This window comes from Pipra filicauda, unplaced genomic scaffold (assembly GCF_003945595.2).
Source record: "Pipra filicauda isolate LSUMZ 115617 unplaced genomic scaffold, ASM394559v2 scaffold338_size783178_pilon, whole genome shotgun sequence".
Lineage (NCBI taxonomy): Eukaryota > Metazoa > Chordata > Aves > Passeriformes > Pipridae > Pipra > Pipra filicauda.
In genome coordinates this window covers 102,147-124,847 of record NW_024104463.1, presented here as the reverse complement: position 1 = coordinate 124,847, position 22,701 = coordinate 102,147, and positions in this window count along the sequence as shown.

Sequence of the window (22,701 nt, the reverse complement as noted above, 5' to 3'; positions counted from 1 at the left end):
CAGCCCATCTTCATTCTCTGCTGTGGTGTAACTTGATTTTTTCTGTTTCCTGTGAGGTAGGATAAATATCACTTTAAGGGTCCCAACCTTTCAGAGAGTTTTGATCAGTTATGGCAACTCAAAAAGTTGTACTGAAATCACCTGCTCATATCAGAATGATATGACCCACAAGTTGATATTCATTTAGCTGGCTAGCTCAGGAAGAGCAGCAACAGCTCCTCAGAATTGGTAGAATAGTCACTGAAACAGTATCAGGTATTTATAAAGCCTAACGTTATCACCAACAAAACATAAATATATTATATTACGGTTACTAAAAGCAGTATTTGTGCAGAAAATCACTTTATGGTACCTGTATAATTATGTAATACAACCCCCCCTGCAAATGCAGGGTAGGCTAGAGTTTTGAAACGAAAATACAGAGATTTTTTTCATTATTAAGTACAATTTTACAGTCGAGCAGGGATGACAGACCAGGTGCCAGCAGGCAGCACTGGAATGTGTGAGGCACTGCCAAGCACTTCCATGCAGGCTCCAACAAAACCAGTATGTTTCTAGACTGAACTCATGCAAAGTGAAAAACAAGTGCTTTCAGTGTTTCACATCTTTCATCAGAGATCTAATTCCTGTCTCCAGTTTAGGAAATCTTTGTATGTGTGCTGCATGTGACAGAAGCACCACATAAAAGAGCCTCTTTCTGGATTTAGATCAGGGCTGAGGTTTTTTGCTGCATTACTGATAAGCAGAACTATGTCTTGTCTTTTTTTCTTTCCCCTTGCCTTATCCTTGGCTCCTGGCAACTGAGTTAAGGAAATGGAACTGGAATGTTTATGGGTTAAGAGCTCTTTTTAAAGGAAAGCTTTGGCCTCCAGCCCCCTATTTTTTACTAAGATCATTGCAGTAGGTTACTCCTGCTGGTCTCAGGAAATGAGTCAATCATCTTCTACAGCTTGATTTTCATTAACAAGATAGATAGCTTCTGTCCCCTAGAATATTACTACTGGAGTCTAGGAAATGCTTGGAAGGAAAAATCAAGCTCTGCCTATTTATGTGGCTGAGATTAACCTTCCTCAGCTCTACCAGCAAACCTTCTACTTGCATGAGCTAGAGACTTGGTTGATGTGAAGGATATAGTTATGTCTTAGAACAGAGACTTGAAGTAAGGAAGGGAGCCTTGTTACTCCATAATTCATGAAGTTAGCCTCTCAGCTTGCTGACAAGAACTTTCTTCTATGATTTATACCTGGATTCTGGGGAATTTATTTTTTCCCACCTTCTTTTTCACACCACAATTGAGCTGATTATATCCAACATTCCTATACTCTGGAGTTTTCAGAGTGCCTGAGTCATACTGGTCTAATATGGGCAGGTAAGAAAGAAGTCTGTCAGTGCCAGCAGCATTTTCCAGAATTCTCCCTGTAAGGCTTCAGACTGAATATTAAAGTCTGGGCTAAAGTCCAGCACACTGAATCCACAGAGGATTCATAAGCTAAATGGAAGAATTAAACATTTCTGCAGTTTCAAGTGTATCCAAAGCACTGAGTGTGGCATGTGAAGCTCTTTGAAAGGGTCATATGTATTTTCCAGTATAAATACAGTTGTAGGGTGGTTAATGACTTAGCATTTAAATTGTGTCTGCTGAAAGCTTGGTATACAAGTTAACATGAGAGTCTCTCTTCTCTTTTGGTTTCAAAAAATGGTTTAAATTGGTAAAACCATTTCAAAATATTTTTGAGGTTTATTTTGTGGGGTTTTTTTTGTTTAATAGCCCATGAGAATAGGACTCAAATAGGAAGCTGACACTTGCATACTGATCCATTCCTCTGTAAGAATGTCACAGAAGTGAGCTCTCCACACACACACAAACACAGCAGCTCTCACTTCCAGCCCACTGTGACATGAGCCTGCACAAAAAAATTTACTGCCTGTTTCCAGAGATTTCACATGCCACTCATGAATGTCTTAATTATTTGGATTTAATTACCACAGTTCTAGCTGGGATACACTTGTGGGTGGCTTTTCATCCAAACTGTGCAGCTGTCCTGACTGAAGGAACAGTTGTTCAAAAAAAGGGACTGAACTAATTAAAATAAAAACACACAGTTGACAATGGCACATCTATGGTTATAGTGGCCTGGGAACACGTGCACTGAGATTCAACTCCAAATCCAGCTTTGTGCTCACCTCCCAGCTTCCAGCAAGTCCTGGTGGTCTGAGTTTTCCCCATCTCAAGGTTCGGTGCTTCCTTCCCCTTAAGGGTGGGTCATCACAGCTGGAAATTCTAGTTAAACCAAACAGAGTCACTAAAGGTATTCAAAAAGCTTTTAAGCTCTTGGCACTAGTTTGTGCAGTCAATAAGGTTGTATTGTGTGGCTCTAAAGCCCTCACAGTCAGATTGGGAGTTAACACATCCTGTGGCCTGAGGAGCTGCCCTCTCTTGGAGACAGCTGATCCCTGTGGAGCCTCTAGGACCCCTGGAATGCTAACACCAGTTTTGACTGTGTTTAGCAGAGTCATTCAGAAGGAAGTTTGAGGACTTCGTAATGTTCAGTTCATTTTTGTCTCCAATACTTCTGAAGTCCTGACCTAATTTTTCTCTTAAAATTAAGGGCCTGGTTGAAGCAAAAGCAGTAGGTGAAACAGGAAATGGAGTGGGAAAGTAAAGAGAAAGCCAGGAAAGAGTGGAATCCCACTGGGCAGATGAAGACTGAAGAAATATTGGATAGACACTGAAACATAGATATACTCTGTAGCCATAAGAATGAAGTTCTAGGCCAGCAGTGAGCATGTACAGGACTCAAGTGGAGAATGGATCTATTCTGAAAATCAGAAGCATGTTAGGTTAGGATTGAAGGTAAGCTCTTCAGGCCTGTCATGGAGTCTGAGAAAAGACCAGACAAAAGAGGGGATGGTGTGAGATACAACCAGCACAACAAGAGATGCCAACTGGGCCAATTAAGAGGTATGGAGGATAAAGCTGCAGCAATAGAAAGCAAGCAGAGGGGACTGGATACTGCACCTGAGAGGGAGACCATCTCTCAGAATGTAGAACAACCACAGTTGTTGCTACTGAAGGAATAAAAGCACCATTCTGAGAAAGAGTATAGAAGTTCACTAAAAACTCAGTGAAAAAAAGAATAAAAGGTTTTATAAATCAGATTGGATTTTGTACAAGAGTAACTATACATAGAAATGGAATGCAAGTTCTGTGCTGCAGAAAAGGAGACCTGCAAGAAAACTGTGCATGTTTTCCCAGATGCAAATGCCTTGCATAGTCAATAATCACGTTGGGCTATAGGGTGATCTTCAAGCATTTAGCCAAAAGGTCACGTAAGGCAAATGATACTTGACTGGAACTCGTAGTGGAGAGGAGGGGTCCAACACTTGCAGCAGAAGCTGACTCTCCCTCATCTGCATTTGAAATAAGCTCATTCTTTCCTAAGGTAGAAAGAGAAATCCAAGTCTTTCAGACTGTTTGCTTGAGGCAGAGCTTTGCCCTTGTTTTTATTTCACTTCCCTTCTGATGAGAGGTAGCTCCAGTTAAAATGCCTTAATGACAGGGTGAAAGTCTTGGTTCTGATCTCAGGAGCCATTTTGTGCCAGGATGACTTATGCTGGAGACTTTAGAATTAGGCCCAGGCTGCCCATGACTCCACACTTCTCCAGGATCCTGAAGATGCACGTTTTTATAATTGACACAGGCATGTGAAGGAGTCGGAGCATTTCTGGAGATCACTCAAAACAATTGCTCTGGTGGAAAAACAGTTTACAAACAGCCACAGTTCATCGCACGGGTGGGTTCTCCCCTCTGTGAATGCTAAAAGGGTGCCTGCCCATATTAAAGCTGCTGCTGGCTGCATACATAATTCAGTGTTTACTTTAACACAAGTGAAACAGCTGCCACAAATGGCAACACACACGATCATCAAAGCCAGAGAACGGCAAACACGCACAGAAGGGAGAGAATCCTCTCATGGAATTCAGCCTTAAGGACATGGCCAAGAGTCTCACAGCCTGTAGGATACCAGAGTGAGCCATAGGTCTTGGCAGGCAGCTTCTGAAGAGAAGCAAAAGCATCAGAGTGAGCTCACAGCTGCAGCCAGCCCTGGCAGATAGGATTTCATAGCCATACTTGGGATTTCTCACTAGGTCGAGCTTCTGGCTGCTGTTCTCACGCTGAATAAGGAAGTGTGAGTGAGCACTGGCTCACGTTGGCCTTCTCGTGCTGGAAGGATCTCATCCTGGACAATGACAGGACAAGTCAAAACTAGCAAAATACTGTGATAGCAATTCTCATTTTGACCACCTTCTGTCTCTTCTTGTCTGAAATGACTTTTTTGAAGGTATGTCTCCAGAGTAGTCTGAGTGAAAAAAATGTAAGTAATTACATCTGAAATGAAACAGCTATCCTCAAAACCTGCTGTCGGGGAAAACTTCAGGGAAAGTAAGACTGTCCTCTTTTGTCATTAACCCCTTTATAAATTGACTCTCACACCTTCCCACATTTCCTTATCCAATGTTAACTTGCCTTTTAAAGGACAGTGAAAATTCTCTTGTTCATTGTCACTAATGACAAATATTACCTCATCCATTTCCAACATCCCTATTTGTAAGCTTGATTTTTAACATGTCCCTTAATATGGAAATATTTTTATTCCTTCTGAAGGTTTGTCTGGTATTCCTGTGACCAGGTTTAATCCTGACATTCACTTTTGCACTCCCACTTACTGGGAGACTGAAGAAACATTATATCGAACTACCCAACTCAGTCCACACGAAGAGGTGGACATCTACACAATCTGCTGGTCATGTCAAGCTGGAGTGCACAGAAGCAACCAGAACACACATTTCTCTGCCAACTATGTTATTTGAATTTAGGTTTCCTCGACTTTGGGCTTGTGAATCCCACAGGTCCAGCTCTCTAACCCTGGGCTTGCTGCAACTCATATTTTAAAGGACATGGGACAGTAGCTGGTAAACTCACCTGACTATAAAGATACTGTTTAATATTTAGGAAACACTATTTGCTGATATTGGCAGTTTTCAATAAAAGAGCATTGACTTGCGCTTGCTAGATATCAACCCAATAAATCTAAAAGCATGACTGAGGGAAGCTATTTATATACTTACATATTCATAAATGTGTGTGTAATGACAGTCCAGTACAATTGTATCTACAGGAGCAAGTAGAGTGCTGTAAAACCAACAGTTTTGGAGCAACTAATCTGGTACTAAGCACCAGAGCTGGCCCTATATACACTTTAGGCAGTTTTCTTTCAGACTTTCTCTGGTCTCATGTGGACTGAAAGTTTCTCTGTGGTCTGATTGCACCTTCTGGTTTCATCTAGAAGGCACCCAGTTTGTGTGCCTCAAGGCACCCAGCTATACAAACAAAAGCACAGGAAGGGAGGGGGACAGAGAGATTCACGTGGAAGCTACAGCCCTGATCTAAATCCAAATGCTCCTGAAGACAGATGTTCTGTCCCACTGGCAGTGCACAGTGCAAAAGGGTGATGCAGTGCCATTCTTCCCATAACCACCTGCAGAGGAACCCTCAGGACCATCAGGCACCAATCACAGCTTGTCTACATCAGCCTTTTCTCTTCCATACATACAGCCTGACTTTTCCCTGCCATTCCAAATTTATTTCTTGCTAGCAGAGTTTTGAATTATTAGCTTTCTTGTGGCACCTGAAGCTTGTCATGCCACACCATAAACACACTGTGCTGCCCATTGTCTGTAGAGCTGAGAAACTGTTTGCTTCCCAGTATTTTTCATGAACAGTCTCTAAGTCATTAGTGAACTTGGCCAATCTCTATTTTCCACTGGCCTATAAACTAGAAGAGAAAAAATAAAATATGCTACGTTGATGCTAAAATACCATGACATACTTCACTGATTTAGTAGGGAATAAACAAAGGGCAGATCTTGCCTTTTATAGATGCAAGCTTCTCTGTGCCAAAGTCATATAATCTGCCTTTGCCAAAGTTTAATTACACACAGTGTTTGTGGGCCTTTGGAATCCCAACCTCAGTTAACTCCCATCAAAAAAATAAATCTGTGTTCAAGTACCTCACCAGGAGAATTTTTTCATCCTGGACAGGCTGTCATAAGGGAATGAACTGTAAAATGACATATTACCTATGAATATCATTGCTCTTCCTCTTCCAGAGACAGTGTATGTATGTGGACATTTCTGATCCACCGTGGCAACTACCTTGCTCCATCAGTGCCAAGGACAGGAGGATAAATTCTGATGCCCAGGACTTGCCTGGATGTTTAGAAAAGATCAGTGAAGTCCCAGATCTCAAAACTGCCTGAATGCTGGAGCAGCCAGGATGCACAGCAGTCAGGAGTGGGAAGAGGGATCCCCTGGAGTTACCTCAAGACACTACAAATGCAATGGCTTACTCTTGTCAGTGTTACTACCAAGCATCCTAGTGCCATGTACTCAGGTAAAATTCACATTCCAGGATGGCTGGGGTATGTCAGAACGCCATAAACCCTATTTATTATTGCAGTAGTTCCTTGGAATAATTAAAAAAAAAAGGAAAAAAAAGGTGAAAAAACCAACTGATTCAATTACCTTTTGGCCAAAGTTATGCAACAAAGAACAGATTAATCCTGCTGTCCATAGCCACTCAGAATTAAGGGGTTTTTGTTCCATTTGCCAAACACTTTACTTCAGATGCAGATAAACAGAGGCTGTGTTTTAAATTCAACTATCCAAGCTTCTCAAGCACAACACAAGCATCGACAAAATCTTCAGCTGACAGAGTTTTCCAGGTCAGGCAGAGAATTTTTGGGCAATCTGAGTAGCTGTTTTTTCCAAGTGCTTCCTTCCCAGCTCCCCATATGTTCATTTGGTGGCTACCACCAGCTACTCCAGAGGACTGAGGTTTGGCTGTCCCAGAGGTAAGTGGCAACAGTAAGCAGGATCTGGCAGACAGCAAGATGATGTAAATCTTGCAGTGCTTCTTCCTGGCCCCTGGAATGAGCTAGAGAATGGAGCTTTAACCAAAATCCACTAGTCTGGAGCTATTTTAAAGCTGCCTTGGCAGGTCACCTGGCAACAGCCTTACACATGTGCCTTATTATGGCAGAACATGTTATCCCACCGTGCACTGGTTGTACCCACAAAATTATGGTGTTAACTATCACTGCTGAGACAAGAGCACAGCTGGAATGTTAGCTATGGAGGACGTGTCAATGAAAGCCAACCCATGGGTGTATGCTGTTTGAGCTATCAAAAGAGGATTATATGGTTTATAGAATTCCAAGATGCTCCTGCTTCTGGAAGAATTAGTTCTCCAAACTATAGTTTTAAGATGTATAGGCCCTGTTACTGAGCATGAAAATCCTGGCTGCATTGCTAGGAAAGCTGAACAGTAGTTTTTAACTTTCCACATCAGTCATGTGATTTCACCAACCTTGTGCTTACTGGTTGTAGGAATTATACCCACTAAGAAGTGCCTCCTGCCTTTGCTCACATTAATTCCAGTGGAGTTTAAGATATTGGATTCCCACACTTGATAGAAGCCAAATTTTACAGGAACTTGTACAGCAGGAGAGGGTGGTACATGTTGGATGATTACATAGCCCCAGACTCTGCCTGGCCCGTGGACACAGACAAGGAAAAAGATGGGTTTGCCCTTTATTTGACATTTCTTGCAAGATAACTCTGTGTTGTTGAGCTCATGGGTTATATTTACAGGCCTGTTCCTGAGATCAGACATCCCTACTTACCCAGGGCTAGCCACTGACCTCTGACACTGGAAACTCAAGTCCCTGAACTCCTGGAATCAGCCAGGAATTTGAAACAATCCCATATCTGACCCAACTGCTCGAAATGCAGCACTGTTGACTGTAACATTTAATTGTAATTGCAATGTCAAAGTTGTTGCTAACCACAAAGAAAGAGTCCCAGCCTGGAAAACGAGAGGGAGCAGGGAAACTGGAGGAAGATGGCAATAAGCATAACTGTTATTACACAGTGTCAGAGCAAACCAGCTGCTCTCTGTAGCTGTCAATGCATTTCTGAAGGCACTGGCCAAGGGAGGGGTACATTTGAGCAGTGCATGAGGGCCCAAAGTGTGAATGTTGTGCTGTACCACAAGTTTGCATGGCTGTGTTTTCTCTGTTGTTGAAACTGCTTCTGCCTGTCAAAGCAGGATTTACCAAATCTGGCCAGTGGCCCTGCACTTTTCCTCTGAACCACAGTAATGACATGGGGGCTTGAGCAGAGCTCATGTTTAGATTCTCCAAAATCTGCTTTGCATTTTCCTTTTGTCTTTCAAGAGCAGGTACAGAGGGATTGATGCAGTGGGTCAGATCTCCAGGGTTGCATAAACCAGCATGACCTGTGTTAAGGTGATTCTAATGAAGCCAGTTCAGTTTACACTGGTTGAATGTCTCACCAAAAGTCTGCCACCAAAACGGCCATTATTCCATTTTGGCACATTTGCACTCCTGTGCTCCACCAGATGACTAGTTTTGGTGTGAGGAGACAGGGAAAGGAAGAAAACCCATCTGACTATTTGCATTAAAAACTAGACATTACTGACTTATGTTCTCAAACTATCCACTCTTGCAGGGGCAGGGAAATTTCCTCGCTTCAGATTCTGACCCTTGTGGTCCAGAACATACAATCTGAAAATCAAAAAGCAGGGAGGCAGGGGATGACATGGTTTGTTGCATGTTGGTATTGGGCTACTTACACTCCCCAGTCCTGGCAGAAACACGTGTATCTCACCAGAGGAAAACATTTCCAAGCTGAAGCACTTGACACCAGTGAGTGCCAGACAAAGTGTGTTCCTGAGCTGTGTGTGATAAGTGTATCTCCAACAGCAACAACTGCTGTAACTTACCCAACACATTCCCATACCAATTAACATTTAACTGCACACGCACTGCCTAAAGGATCCAGGGAATTTGACAAGGGATTAGTTTGGATAACTTGGCATTATTTTTATCACCGTCCTACCACTGTTGTGTCTTCCCTCTACAAAGATATGCTTAATGGCATTGTCTGGTAAGGAGCAAGCTTCAGTTTGGTACTGTTGCCTTCAGGCTGAGTTTTTAAATCTTGGCAAGTAGAAATAGGGACACTCCTGAGTCCCTATTTCTAATACTAATGCAGCACTGACCTGGTAGACATCTAGTGTGCTGTAGAAATGCTTCCAGGATAGTTGCCTAGATAAGATGGCACTGGGTTGGGATGTCCTTTCTTAATCCTGTTTACCTGCAATAACCTGTAGTGATAAAAACATTAATATAAATTAGAGATTGCTTTGACTCCTTCAAAAAATACAGACAACCATTAAACAAAAAGGCAAGTCAGCTGTCCAGCACTGGAATTCCTCTTCTGCAGGAAAATTGGTTGGTGTCATTCCAAGTTCGATGCATATTCACATCCCTGCAAAGCTCTCTAGGAACTAGAGTAGTGCAAGATCAAAGCACCTCTCAGCCTGTAGTGCATTTAATCTTGCCAAATATCTCTGTGAGGTTTGTGTGCAATTATCCGATTTTGCAGGTGGGGCAGAGGCTAAAAGACACGACTGAGGTCACCCAGGAAGCCTGTGGGAGGGTGAGGTGTGGGACTGGCTAAATCACCTCCTGGGTGAGGCACCAGCTCCAGTGGCACTGGAGGTTTGCCTTTATCACTGCAGCAGACTCTGAAAGGAGACAAGGAGAGCCCCTGCCGACAGTGAATGCAGGGAAGGAATGAAGGCAATTTTGTGTGAGGGTTTACAGCTCTGATCAATTTGTTTATGGGGCTGGGATGTTAGTGCAGAAAAGCAGGTCTCCTTGGGAAACCTACAAAGAACACAGCTCCTCTCCCTGCCATGGCAGGCTCTGAAAGCCCTTGGGAGGAAAATTTTGGGTCAAGCTGCAGGATATTTATTAATTAAAAATATTATGATGCTTTTTCAACGCCTTTGGTTTTAACACACTTTGCACACTAGAACTGTTGTGCTCGACGTGGCACTTCTGCCCTGCTGCCACTGGAAGAGCTCAGTGTAGGGCAGCAGTGTCACACCACTGGAGCTGAGGGGAGGAAACGTGGCGAGAGGGAAGAATGCAATTATTCAGTCTGGAATTTCACCAGAATACAAAGAACTACACCCAGGTTCTTACAACGAAAAGAAACTCATTAGATCTTTAGCTATGAAATATGGAAAGATTAAAAAACCTTAACACCACGAGCTTTTCACATGCTTCAAGGCAAGGACTGGGAATTCTCTCAGAATGCAGTAGCTGTTATCAAGACTCATTGGAATTATCACTGTAGTTTCAGAAGTGCTACCCTATGACACCCCTAGGCCAAGATACAGCACCTCCCTCAGTCAGAGGCACCATCCCTTTTTCCTTGCAAAGGCAGAGGAATAGCCAAGTTCTACACTCTGCTTCTCTCCTGCTCCCCTCCAAAGCCTGTAGGCACATCAGAGTCTCTTGGCAGAGCTACAGGGAGCTGTAGCCCACATCCTGGAGCTTCTGTATCAGACTGGGCAGGGCCAGACCAGGCTGCTCACAGCTCTCACCACCTTCAGCCTGGGAAGTGTTTGGAATTGAGGACTTGTGCACTCGTGCACCGTGGTACTGCAAATTTCCCAGCTCTGCTGGCATTTCTATGCAAAGAAGCATAACCTGCTTTCAGATCTATCCATGTATCTAGCTAAATAATAAGGCAATCTTACAAATGGCTGTCTCACTGGAGTGGCAGGATAAAACCCACAGATGGCCACAAAACTGAACATTGCTCTGGGATGACAGGATAACGTGCACCACCTTTTCTATGGTGGAAAAACAATTCCTGTGTCTACACTCAGCCTTTCCCTATGCCTGGAGAGACCACTCTGTAGTTTTTGTTTAGTTTGAAGAAAACCAAACTAACCAAATGATAAACCTCAGCCCTTCAGTGCTTTTGTAGCCCAGTGCATGTTTTTATCTGGTCTCTGAGGGTGCAGAATCTGGCACTCAAGCATCACACTGTATCATCTGCTGCTAGAAGCAGGAGGCTTTCAGAACTGCTCTGGGGTAGAAAGGCAAAGACAGTCATTAGCCTTTCCAACTTCATGGTTCTCCTGAGGGTCAAAACTCTTCAGGTGTAACACTGAAGCACCAGTGCCACTCTGTAGTTTTAACTCAGCCAAAGGAACTCATTTTGCAGAAGATCAGCAGTGCAGATGTGAACAACGTTACATTGCTGTTCTCCTTCCTTGTGAATCACAGAAGACAGCACAGAACCCACCCCAAAAGAAGGAAGGGCTCAAGTGTGCCTGACCATGTTTCAAGTGTGCTAAACATGTTTCATCGTGTCCAGCTCATCAAATCATTCAAATCATTCCTTTGTCCTTCCTGTGGAACGTGGAATGGGCTGCTGGCTGAGGTAGGACACCAGGCCTGACTGAGGTGGGCATTCCAGAGGACTGAGGAGGGTTTGCATCCTCATGGGGGCACAGTCACACACAGGGACTCCTTTCCCACCATCTGAAGCGAGTGAGTTGAGACACAACTTCACAGGCAAAGTCTCTCCCATTCTTTCAGGGAAATACTACCCTTGAAAAGCCAACTGGGACCCCCGGGAACTACAGCAACCAGCAAATAGCAAACAGGCACTGGCAATGTGGCTGGGGTGAATATTGGCAAAGAGGCACTTATTTCTAAAGCTGAACGTGACTTTTTAAAAGAGACATCTCATAAAATTACTGAGGGGAATTACTTGGTCTGTTAAGCACAAAAAGTCTCTGAGGATTTTTTGGTCTCCACCTTTGTTTTCCATTAGATTTTAGGGGCAGATGAAAAGATTTATATACACTTGCTGCTTACTTTTCTCTGCTCTTTCTCAATCACTTACCCTTCTCAGCAAGAAAAGCTTTAAGACTGCTGTGGTTAAATTCTGAATTTTCTCCTCTCTTTACTGAGCCTTTTATGCCCAAATATGATGCTCTGTTTCCCAGCACACATCCTAATTTCCTCAGGGATGTGGTGATCCCAATGAGTTGCTAAAATGTTTCCTCAAAACCATTCCATGTGATGTGCTGCTGCTCCAGGCCTTCCTGCATGAAAAGATGCTCTTGACTGACTCCCTCTTTACCCACCAAATTTACTTGAGGAGGAAGTTTAAACACTCACATCAATGATGGAAAAATCTACAACACTTAAGACGAGTTTAGCTGCACAAACTGCAAAGTATCTCGAGGCTCAGATAACTCAGAGATTACAAGGCACTACAGTCATTGGGAGCAGCCCCTGGAAATGTTATGTGTGGAACCAAATCTGATACAATCAAGCACAAAGCTGAAAAGTGGGAGAACATATCTCTGACCTGAGTGGGAGGGAAGGGCACAGAGACTGACTTCGGTTGTTTTGAAAGCCTGATTTTCTGTTTCTTTTTCAAAATGGTCAGCATCTCTTTAAAGCTGCTTTGACAAGGCTGAAGATGGAAAGCAGAGCTTTCTAATGCACATTTAGCAGCAGTCTGGGAATGCTACCAGGATGCAAAAGCCTTCTCTACAACCAGACAGGGCCTATGAAGAGAAGTGGCCAAATATGGTCCTGCTGCAGCATTCCAGAATGCTGATACCAAAATGCCTTTGCAGATGCACGTGCCTGAGGAGCAGCAAGTGTTCATCTCCACGCACAAGAACAGGATTGCAACAGAGAACATCTGCAATGCTGCATTTTACTGCAAAAACCTACGGGTTGACACACACAACCCCCCTTATTTTTTATTTTTTTTTTTTTTTTTACTTAAGATAGTGGCTTGGAAAGTCCCAGTGTGGTGGCTGGAGGAGGCTCCTTCAGCACCAGTGCAACTGAGCCCTTGCCAGGGGCTCTGTGTGTTGGCACACAGAGCAGGAGCCACTCTACACAGCCCTGCCTTTGGAAGGGTTTCACAGCTTGTGCAGAGCTCCTGGGGACAATTGCTGGCACCCAATTTAGTGTTAAAGGCCATTTGGAGTGGTCAGTGCTCCCTGTGGGCTCAGCAGGTAACTTAGATAAGGACAGAGGAGGTGCACTGGGTGGAACTGCAGCACTGGTGACTGACAACTGAGGAAAGGGTTAACAATTCTGTTAACAATTCCATTTTTGTGTACAAAGCAGATCTGTGCCTGCCTTATCACAGCAGTGATTTGTACCTCAAAGAAGAATTACCCTGACAACAAGGAATACATAGGCTTGGTGTTAGCTTCTTCCATTTGTAGGATTGGATTTCTCACAGAAATGCAGCATAGAGGTACTCAAACCAGTCCTAAATGAGAGATTGGACACTGGAAGCAGCTATATGAACAAATATAATACTTCTGAGGAAGTCCTTCCCCTCCCTTTACAGCTAATGCTGCAGGTACCACAACTGAGAAATGTCTCCCATTTTATTTTCTTTTCCTGTTCAGAGAAGTTGATTCTGAGCCAAACATAGCAAGAATGAGAAAAACAGTAACAGTTTTGTTTGAATTTTGGGGAGGAGAAAAGGGAAGAACCTTTCTATGGCTTCACTTCCCAGGTCTCATACCTCTGTTCTGATCAGATTTGATTTGTTAAATAGGTCAAATAGAGCTGTCTACAACAATCTGAGAACTAAGTGAAGGGAAAATATTTTGTTGAAATTATTATTATTATTATGCAGTTCAGTGTTTTGTGCCAAAACGAGTGGTTTTCCTCCCAAATCCTATTTCCTTTAGAAGAATGATGCTTCTCTAATTTAAAACAACAACAAAAAAATCCCAACTGTACAAACCTTTTCCCAGGTTTTTAGTTAAAAACAGTTTAGAAGTGATGCCAAATTAACTCTTTGCCCAAGTTAACCCTAAATACCTCTCTCTACTGGGAAAAATTAATGCTATTATCTCTGTTCACTAAGAAAGGAGAGAAAACTGCCAAGAGCCATAAAACTCAATGGCAGAAGAAATTCAGCTCTCAGGCTTGAGAGTTGTAGATCATTAATGGAAGTTTTGCAGGGTGAAATAGTTAAAGTACAGTTTTTGCTTAGCAGCAGAGACAACAAGTATGGGGGAAAGCTTGGCATATTAAAGCAGACACATAAATTCCACCCAGCTCTTTGTTCTTTTGTTCCCAACATTGGTTGAATTCTTCCCACTTTCCACGGTTTATTTAGGAGCTCTTGCAGATGTTTTAGATTTCATCTAATCACAGTTAGGCACTGCTTACATTGTTTTTTTAAAAACAATATGAAATATATAATTTAGCATTAAGGTCCATTTTCCAAAGCCTCTGTTCCCCTGTGCCTTTCGTTCTCATATGGTACCCATTATAAAAACGGACTTGCTAACTAGAGATTACTCCACTAATGTACCCAAGCTTTGACCATTCTGCCTGTTTACAGACATTTCCCCCGCCCCTGCAGTACAGGAATGCTGGGTGGAACTGTGGTCCCTGGTGGAGCTGCAGTTCCACACTTGGCCTGAGGAAAACCTGTGACACAGCTCAGCACTGGTTGCTGAAGAAGAGCTTGAACTGGAGTCGTGGGGTGGCATCAGGTGATGGAGCACAAGCAGCAGCTTTTCCAGGCATGGAACCAGTTGACATTGCCAGACAGCAATGGGAGAAATCAGGGAGCTGTTCCTGGGAGATAACACCCTTCCTGCTTCCCCCTGCACAGCTGGGCAGCACCAGCAGCGCCCGCGGCTGCGTTAGCTCTGCAGGAGCATCACACGCCTCTGTGAGCCCTGGCCAGCGTGGAGCTCCCACTCTGGGCTCTGCTGCAGCCCAGACCCTGCCTTGGAGGCTCTGCCTTCATGCCACAGAGGTGCTAACAAATCAAACAGCTTTGAGAGGAGACAAGAAGCCTGGAGCAACATTAACGAAGCTAATTTTGATTGGAAGAATGAGTTTGACTGTGAGCAGCAGCTGAGGCAAAAATCCTCCAGATAGCCCACTGTAGGATAATGTTTTCCTTCCTTCTTCCCTTCAGTCTCTCAGCTACTCCCAAGCAAATCCAAGTTAGGTGGTCCCAAGCAGCTGGATACCGGGAACACCAGTTAGGACTGATAGAGCTTTTCTCTTATGTTCAGTCCCCAGGCAAGGAACAGATGGAAAAAGTGAAACTTCACCCAAAATCACTTCCTGAAACAATCACTTCCTCATCAACTCACCTCTCTCTGGTGTGCAAAGAGAGAGAGAGAACAGAGCAATGTGAGCAGGAAATGCTTTCCAGTCCCAGACTGCAGTGCAGCAGAAGTGGGTCACTCACCCAGGCACATGGGAAGTGTCGGCACCAGCAGCTGTGGCTGAGTGAGGAGGAGCTTGGGGAAAGCTCCAAGCTCTCAGTCAAATCATCACCAGAGCAAGTGGAGAGAGAGGCTGAGATTGCAGGGCACAGTGTATTTGAGTTCCCACAGGGACAACACTTCTGCTGTCAGTAAGTTGACTCTTGTCTGTCATAGCATTTGTCCAGTAGGTGGGAAGTTTCTTTAAATCCCAGGATCCCTGGGAAAATCCATCTGAAGAACAAAGCCATGGCATTGTCCTTTATGGTCTGGTACACAGTCCAGGTACTGTTCTGTCCTTTAAAAGAAAAGAGTTACAGCCAGCACATACAGAGGATACATAGCACTGCATTTGCAGTCCTGTTTTGCACAAAGCTTCAGCTGTATCTGCACTCCAGGGTGGAGCTTGCCCGACATTCTGGAGGCAAGTAGGAGCAAAAAAATCCTGGTACTGACCCTTCTCCCTTTAGCTCAGGCCTATATGTTAAGAACTGCACCAAGCTCCAAGCAAAGTCATCTGGGCTCTCTCAGCTCTTCCCCTCCTTGGCTCCTGGCAGCAGCTGTTTGATGGTTACGGAGGGGCTGTGCTGCTAACTCATCCAAACAGTAGGCCTCCTGCAAACGTCCCTAAGGCCTCTGCTTGCAGCAGGCATCATTTTCCAGATCTTATTAAATATTATTCTGGGCACCGGTCTGTACCCTTGAGGAGTTCCTTATGGAGCAGATTATAAGGGCAGGCAGTGACCCAATAACCTCCCTTTCCCTGGGATGATGCAACAGGCGATTCACGCTCAGGAAGCGCAGCGGGCTGAGCAAACGTGCAATGAGCTGCTGAAATTCCCAAGTCAGCGTTTTGTTTCCATGCCATTGAGGGTAGGATTTCAAAGTGTAGAACGGTCCTTTAAGTTCCCTCTTTTATGAGGTCAGGCTTAATGCTTCCCTTTATATATGAAGAGAGGGTGATCTTTGCCAGAGTCCGCACTGGGTTTGCTCTTGTTTTGATTTTCTGCTTTGGTTGAGAGCTCAAAATGCATCTTCAACAGCAGTTCAGGCTCTGCTGGGAAGTGCCCCCTGCAAGAAACAGGGGGCTGCAGAAGCATCAAAGCAATTCAGCAGCAGCAGAGACCCTCTCTGTCACTCAAATGCCCTTCCTTTCCACTCAGTCCCCAACTTCCAAGACTGTATTTGATCTGGGGCAGCGAATAACATGAATGAAGGAACAAAAGAATAAAGCTCTGAAGATTGGCCAGGCTGTGAGGGAAGCGTAAAGATTTCAACATAAACCTGAGTGGGGAAGGGCAGGTTATAAACAGCCAGGATTGCTGAGAGGAATGCTGTAACATTTCCATCCTCGTTTGTTTTTATCAATTACGGTTGTCTCGACAAGAAAAAAACCACTCAGCACAGGCTACAGGGATCTCCAGGAAAGCATTAGAGAGTATATTAAAGCTGGTAGAATGGGTGAAAGCACCAGAAAACCTCTACTGTAGCATTTGCAATAGCAGAGGAACTGCCTGGATGCAGTGACACACTTGCACATGGCTGGCCTGCCTGCATGCACTGCAGTACTCTGGGCAATTGTTTACTTTAAACCCTTCAGCCTGATTAACCTGTAACCTTAGCACGGGGTTCCCACCACAAATTTCAGTAATGCTTTGTAAGGGACAGAGACAGAAAGACCCTGAGGCCAAACACTTCCTGTGACTGTTTAAACCCATTTCTCATTCTTGATGTCAAAAGCAGATTGATTTCTACTCTTAAAGGCTAGTACAGAATTTCCTTCCTACTTATCATATACAACCAATACATATCAATTTTTCTTATGCCAGCAGTATTGTGAATTGAAATAGCACCCTAGCTCCCAAACCTGCACTTACCTTCTCGCTGGTTTTATGCAGAGGAGCTGCATCTGCTCAGTCTCTTATGCTTAAACATAATACTTCTCCCTGTGGCTCCCAGGACAGACTCTTGTTTCATTCTGCTTTCAGAATTTCTGGCCTTTGAAATGCTGTGCTTTGACAGCTCGAGATTTCTGAGCACGGAAGTTTCTGCAGGGGGGAAAAAAAGTCATCAGAGCATTCAAAACTGGTGCCTAGAATTGGTCCTGCAGGAACTGGCTTCTTCACAGAGCTCCTGGGGCTCCGTGGGAGCAGTTGGGCTGCAGAGCTGCCACGTGGGCTTTGTGCAAAGAGATGCATTTTTCTTCGAAAATCTGAATGAAACAACATGAACTCACTGCTGGTGGAAGGAGCTGGACACGAGACTGGACAAATACTGCTAATACAGTAGAATTTCCCAGGGGCCATGTGTGGAAATAAAGCTGCAGTGGGATGCAAGATTTCTCCTCAGGGCTGCAACATTAAGAAGAGTCTGTTCTTAGTCCAGAAAGGAACTAAATCAGATGAATTTGATCCCAAGTAGTGAACAAAAAAAATACCAGGCATTTTCTGGATGTCTGTGTTATTACAGGGACCAGCCAGGGATGAGCTATTTGTCTTTGAGCAATACAGCTGTTAAAGTTCTAAGAAATGAAGTCATGGCTTTCAACAAGCCCCAGTTATTGCATGGATTTCTGTTTGAACTCTAAGGTGGCTTGGACTCTCAGAAATGCACAGATGTCTCAAAAGCCACCACCTGCTTCTCTGCAAGATCAAAAGGGACTAAAACAACATCTGAGTTCACCTGATTTTAAACATCATTCTGTAATTCACCATCAGCAGTGTCACTGCAAGTCTGACTTACCCTTTCAACACTGATTTTTACTGGCAGGGAGCAACTACAGATGGTATAATCCTTGCTTGGAAGCAAGTACCTGAAACAAACCTCAAATGGTCTGTTTGCTGTCTCAATTTATGTGTTTTTAGAGTTTTGCTGAACCATTCTACAAATTTGAAAGTAACACCTGTTACAAGAAAATCCAAGTAAAGCCCCCTCAACCCTTATCCTGTTTCCCTTTTGCAACAGGGTAGAGATGCAGCAACACCTTCCATTATTCTATAAAAGGGTGGCTGTTACCTCATGATTTGTCCCCCTGCCTTTGCTCACAGTGATTATTTTTTGTCTCCAGCACAGGATTTAGACTTGCCTGGGCTGTGGTGTTTGGGCAGCCCCATTTCCAGTCCATATTCCCTCATCTCCATCAACTGACATTATGAATCCACCCATCATGAATCTACGTGGGGATCAAACAGCACAAACTCTGCTGCAAGCAAATACTTTTGAAAAATGCCTAATTGGAAGGTTCTTGTTTAATGGGTGTTATCCTTAAGATAGGGAAGAAGATCTGAACAGGCTCTGACCTCTTCTGAGATGGGTGCACTGGCAGCCTGTTTTGTTCTACAAAACATTTATTCTAGAGGATACTCAGCATATTTAGTTTTTCCAGTTCTAGGAGAGAAACAGGACACCCTTTGAAGAGAAATTTTTGCATCTAGCCTGTTTTCAAATAAGGACAAACCAAAATATGACTGATCTGGTCATGTAATAAAGAGCCACTCCCGTGATTTGGAAGAGATCTGGGATGAATCCTGAACAGTCAAAACTAACCAGATTTTCTCTGTGGCTTGAACTGCTGAGCTACAGGAGCTGGAAGCATCACAGGCATGTCATAGAAGTGGTTTGGCTTGAGAATTACCCTAAATAGCCTTATTATCACCACCAAATGATAGAGTATTGCGACTGGAATGCAAACCAAACAATGGAATGACCGATGGAGCTGTTTTTCTGAGGTCATCTGTTTGAACCCAATATTTTTCCCCACAGTTTTCACATGTGAAATCCCAGTAACACAAGGTCCCAGATCAGAAGAGATCAGCAATATATATGAGACATCAGCAAAACCAGCAATGTGTTCTTACTAAAGTTCTCACTCACTTTCATTTTTCTAAAGCAAAGAGAAACATCCTCGAGGTTATGCTCACACAAAAACGTTTAGCTAAAATCACTACTGATTTCATAAAGCAAAAGTTCAGTCTGAAAAACCAATTAGGTGTTAAAACACAATCATCAGACTGGATCTTCAGAAACTGCCCCAGCCTTTTAGATCTGCAGTGTCATCTCAACTCATTTATCGTTAAAAAATGCAAACAAAAGATGATTATTTAGAAGAGAGAAAAGGCTCATGCTTGTGTAGCTGAAGGCAAAGAGTAACTGCAGCCAGACTGGAATCATCAGTGTGGTGTCCCTAATGGCTGAGTCTCCTGTAACTGCAGCTGACTAAAGGCACCTCTGAGTAAACTTCCAAACAGGTTCTGTGGCTAAAAGTGTCACACTAAAGGCTCCAGAGCCCCAGGAGTTTTGTGTTTTCCAGGAAGCTTTGGTAAAGCAGGAGGCTGATTTAAATAAGCTGCAGAGCTTTTGTCCAAAGGATTAAAGCTGCCACTTTGTAGAAAAAGTCAGAGCAAAAGGCTGCAGTAAGTCCCTACTTACGGGAAGGGAACTGAGGCTGGTGCCTTAACAGAAGCAGTTACAATATAAGGCAGAGCCAAGGCACTGAGCAGAGATTCTTGCAGATTAAATTCAACTCTGGAAGACAGGATGTTTGTCTAAAACCTTGGCAGTGAAAGATGGTTGTTCTTGGCACCAAATCACAATCACTGTGTAAGTCCCTCTGCTATACAGTTACTAATAAAGAATGCATGTGATTGCTCTGGAACTGAGTGCACAAACAGTAATGCAAAAAATAATGTAGACCAGTCATGAACTAGATGGGAATATAACCATTAACTCTTTCCTGGACATGGCTACTCCTCCTCTGTCTAATTCCATCTAGATCACAGCAATGGGACTGGCCACTGCATTCAGGGCAACCTCTCTATGGGTTTGAACAAATTATCTCCCTTCCTGTAACATAATTTTGCCATCTGTAAAATAGGAGGGACTCATCTGTACTGCTTTATGAATGACAAATAAGAAATGGTCTCTAAGAGCAGATTATCCTTATTAATGCTTGAAATCCACTCTGGTGATCATGGAATGGGTCTGATGGGGAGAGTGGTTCTACCAGGGTGCAGTGAAGCACAGGGCCATGCAGTGCCTGAGCGTCTGTATAAAGGATTTGGTGTTTTTAATGCTGTAAGTAAGTACTTAAAGCATTTGGTGAACTGGGACATAAATACCTTTTCTGTTTTGGAAGCAAGGCTGATACACTGTTATCTGGCAGTACACCCTTCATACCTGGAATGTACTTACTGGCAAACTGGGAAATGTACAATACAATACAAACAGATATTTATAATATACCCACTGACCCAGGATCTTTCCAAGGCTTACTCAGGTCAACAGTTCAGTGACTTACGTTCAATTAAATATCTTAATCAATAACCTGCAGTACAATGCAATTTGAATGCAAAGATCATCAACTACAGTGCTGGAAGAAACCTCTATATTAACCTTTTCAGTTGCACCTCACCAACTAGAAACAGTCACAAAGAGCACTGATTCTGAACCACACTGAGAGAAGATGGAGCATAGTACAGGCATTTATTCTCTAACAAAAGCGTTCTACTGACACCCTCACAGTGGACATTTTAGGATGCTATGAAGTCTTCAGCCCTATTATTAATTTTTAAAATAAAGAAATATACTTCAGGAAAATAACTAGTAGGGAAATAAAATCATGGTAGATAAGCTTTGCATCATCCAAATAAGGCATTATGCGATAAACTCCACATATTAGGACTTCTCCTGCCACACTCAGCACAACTGACTTGCACAGGTGGAAAACTGATATATACTGATAAAAGATGGTCCAGGAGGAAAGAATGCAGCTCTCAGAAATGCTCAGAACAAAAGAGAAAGAGAGAGGCAAAGGCAAACAAACCTGTACAGAAAGATAAAGTCAAAAGGGACCCAAGCATGTCAAACACTGTGGTTCAGTTTTCAATTCTTCAGGCATTACTGTGCAAGCAGAAAGCATTAATTTTCCCAGTTTCTAAAGCAGTGCCTAGAATATTTTAACACCAATTAAAGTAGTGCTGCACAGAAAATAAGAACAGACAGCAAACCTGCCAAATGCTTTTTTTTCCTAGTAGTTTAAAATATCTCTTTTCACAGACATTTTAAAACATTTTAGCCTAAAACATGCCTAGGGCCTCGATAGCCCCCAGTGAATTATTCAGTTAAGCATCACTAAGAGAGGAGCTTCTTCAATCTCGTTTCTGTCAAAGAGAATAAGTGGAATAAATCTACCACATCATCAGAGACGTAATAACCCATCTGGGGAAGCACCTGATGAACACACAGGATATCCAGAAGCTCCCACTTGGACATGGATGTAGTTATGGCAGGATCAGCCCCTTCTGGTGGCAACGCCACAGTCCTTATAATGCAGTGGTCAAGGCTTCTGGCAGAGCTTTCATGTGGAGAACTGCAGTACCTGCACACACAGTTATATCTGACACGGGGAAATGTTGAATGAAATGGAAATCAACAAATAGAAAAGAAGAACTTGCCTCCCCCCAGCAAACCTCAGCAACACCGAGTGTCCAACACCCTCAAATAACTGGTGTTTGATGTCTCTGTATAGTTGTGTGTGGCTCACATGGGCTTTATTTTAAGGATATCGAATGGTCACTGACAGATATCACAGAGTAAGCATTCACAGTTTTGTCCACGCAGCAGAACTTTAAATAGAACATTTTCCTCTGTCCCCTGGGAATTCTGACTTTCCTGGGGTTAGAACTTGAACAGGAAGGGAAGACAGTGAAGTGACAGCTCAAGCCCCTGAAACTCCAGCACATAAACTTCAAAATTGTCTTGAACAGAAGGTTCTTCCACTGTAACAAAGTGCATTGATTTGAGAAAAAACAGGACCCTTCACTGCTTTCTTAATTTCTAAAATGTTGGTTTTCTTTTAAAGTGACAAAAAGGCACTTATTTGTATCTCAGTATGACCTGTAACTCACGTGACCAAACAGTTTCTGCATTTGGCATCATAAACTTTGTGCCACAGAAATGTGTTGTTCCATCAACGTGACCAACCACAATATGATAATGTAAACAATGGGAATATGGAAAAGCAGGTTTCAGGAATCATGACAATTATGGGCAGACAACTCTCTCCTTGTTGATCATGATGCAGTTACATAAGGACAAAACTTTTACAGTATAAGGCACCCCCCAAAAAAAAAAATCGAACCCCCCACCACAACCCCCAGAGAAAAATAAAACCCTAGAGGTTTAAAAATATGTAGGGAATACAAATGCCATACTGCTGGGGTGAAAATCTTATCAGTTTGGACTGAGGGAAAGCAAAAATGTGCTCATGATCTAAACATATTTAGGTTGAGGAGGTTTCTAGATTATATATTCCTCCTTTCATTAGGCATTAAGTAATGAAGATGCAGAAAATCCAAGGGAAAGGGAGAGATGAAACAAGAGTCTAGAATTCAATTTTTGTTTCAAAACTTTTCTAACTTTGAGGCTTCTAATGTATAAAAGTTCAGACAAATGATAAAATGTTCAAACCACT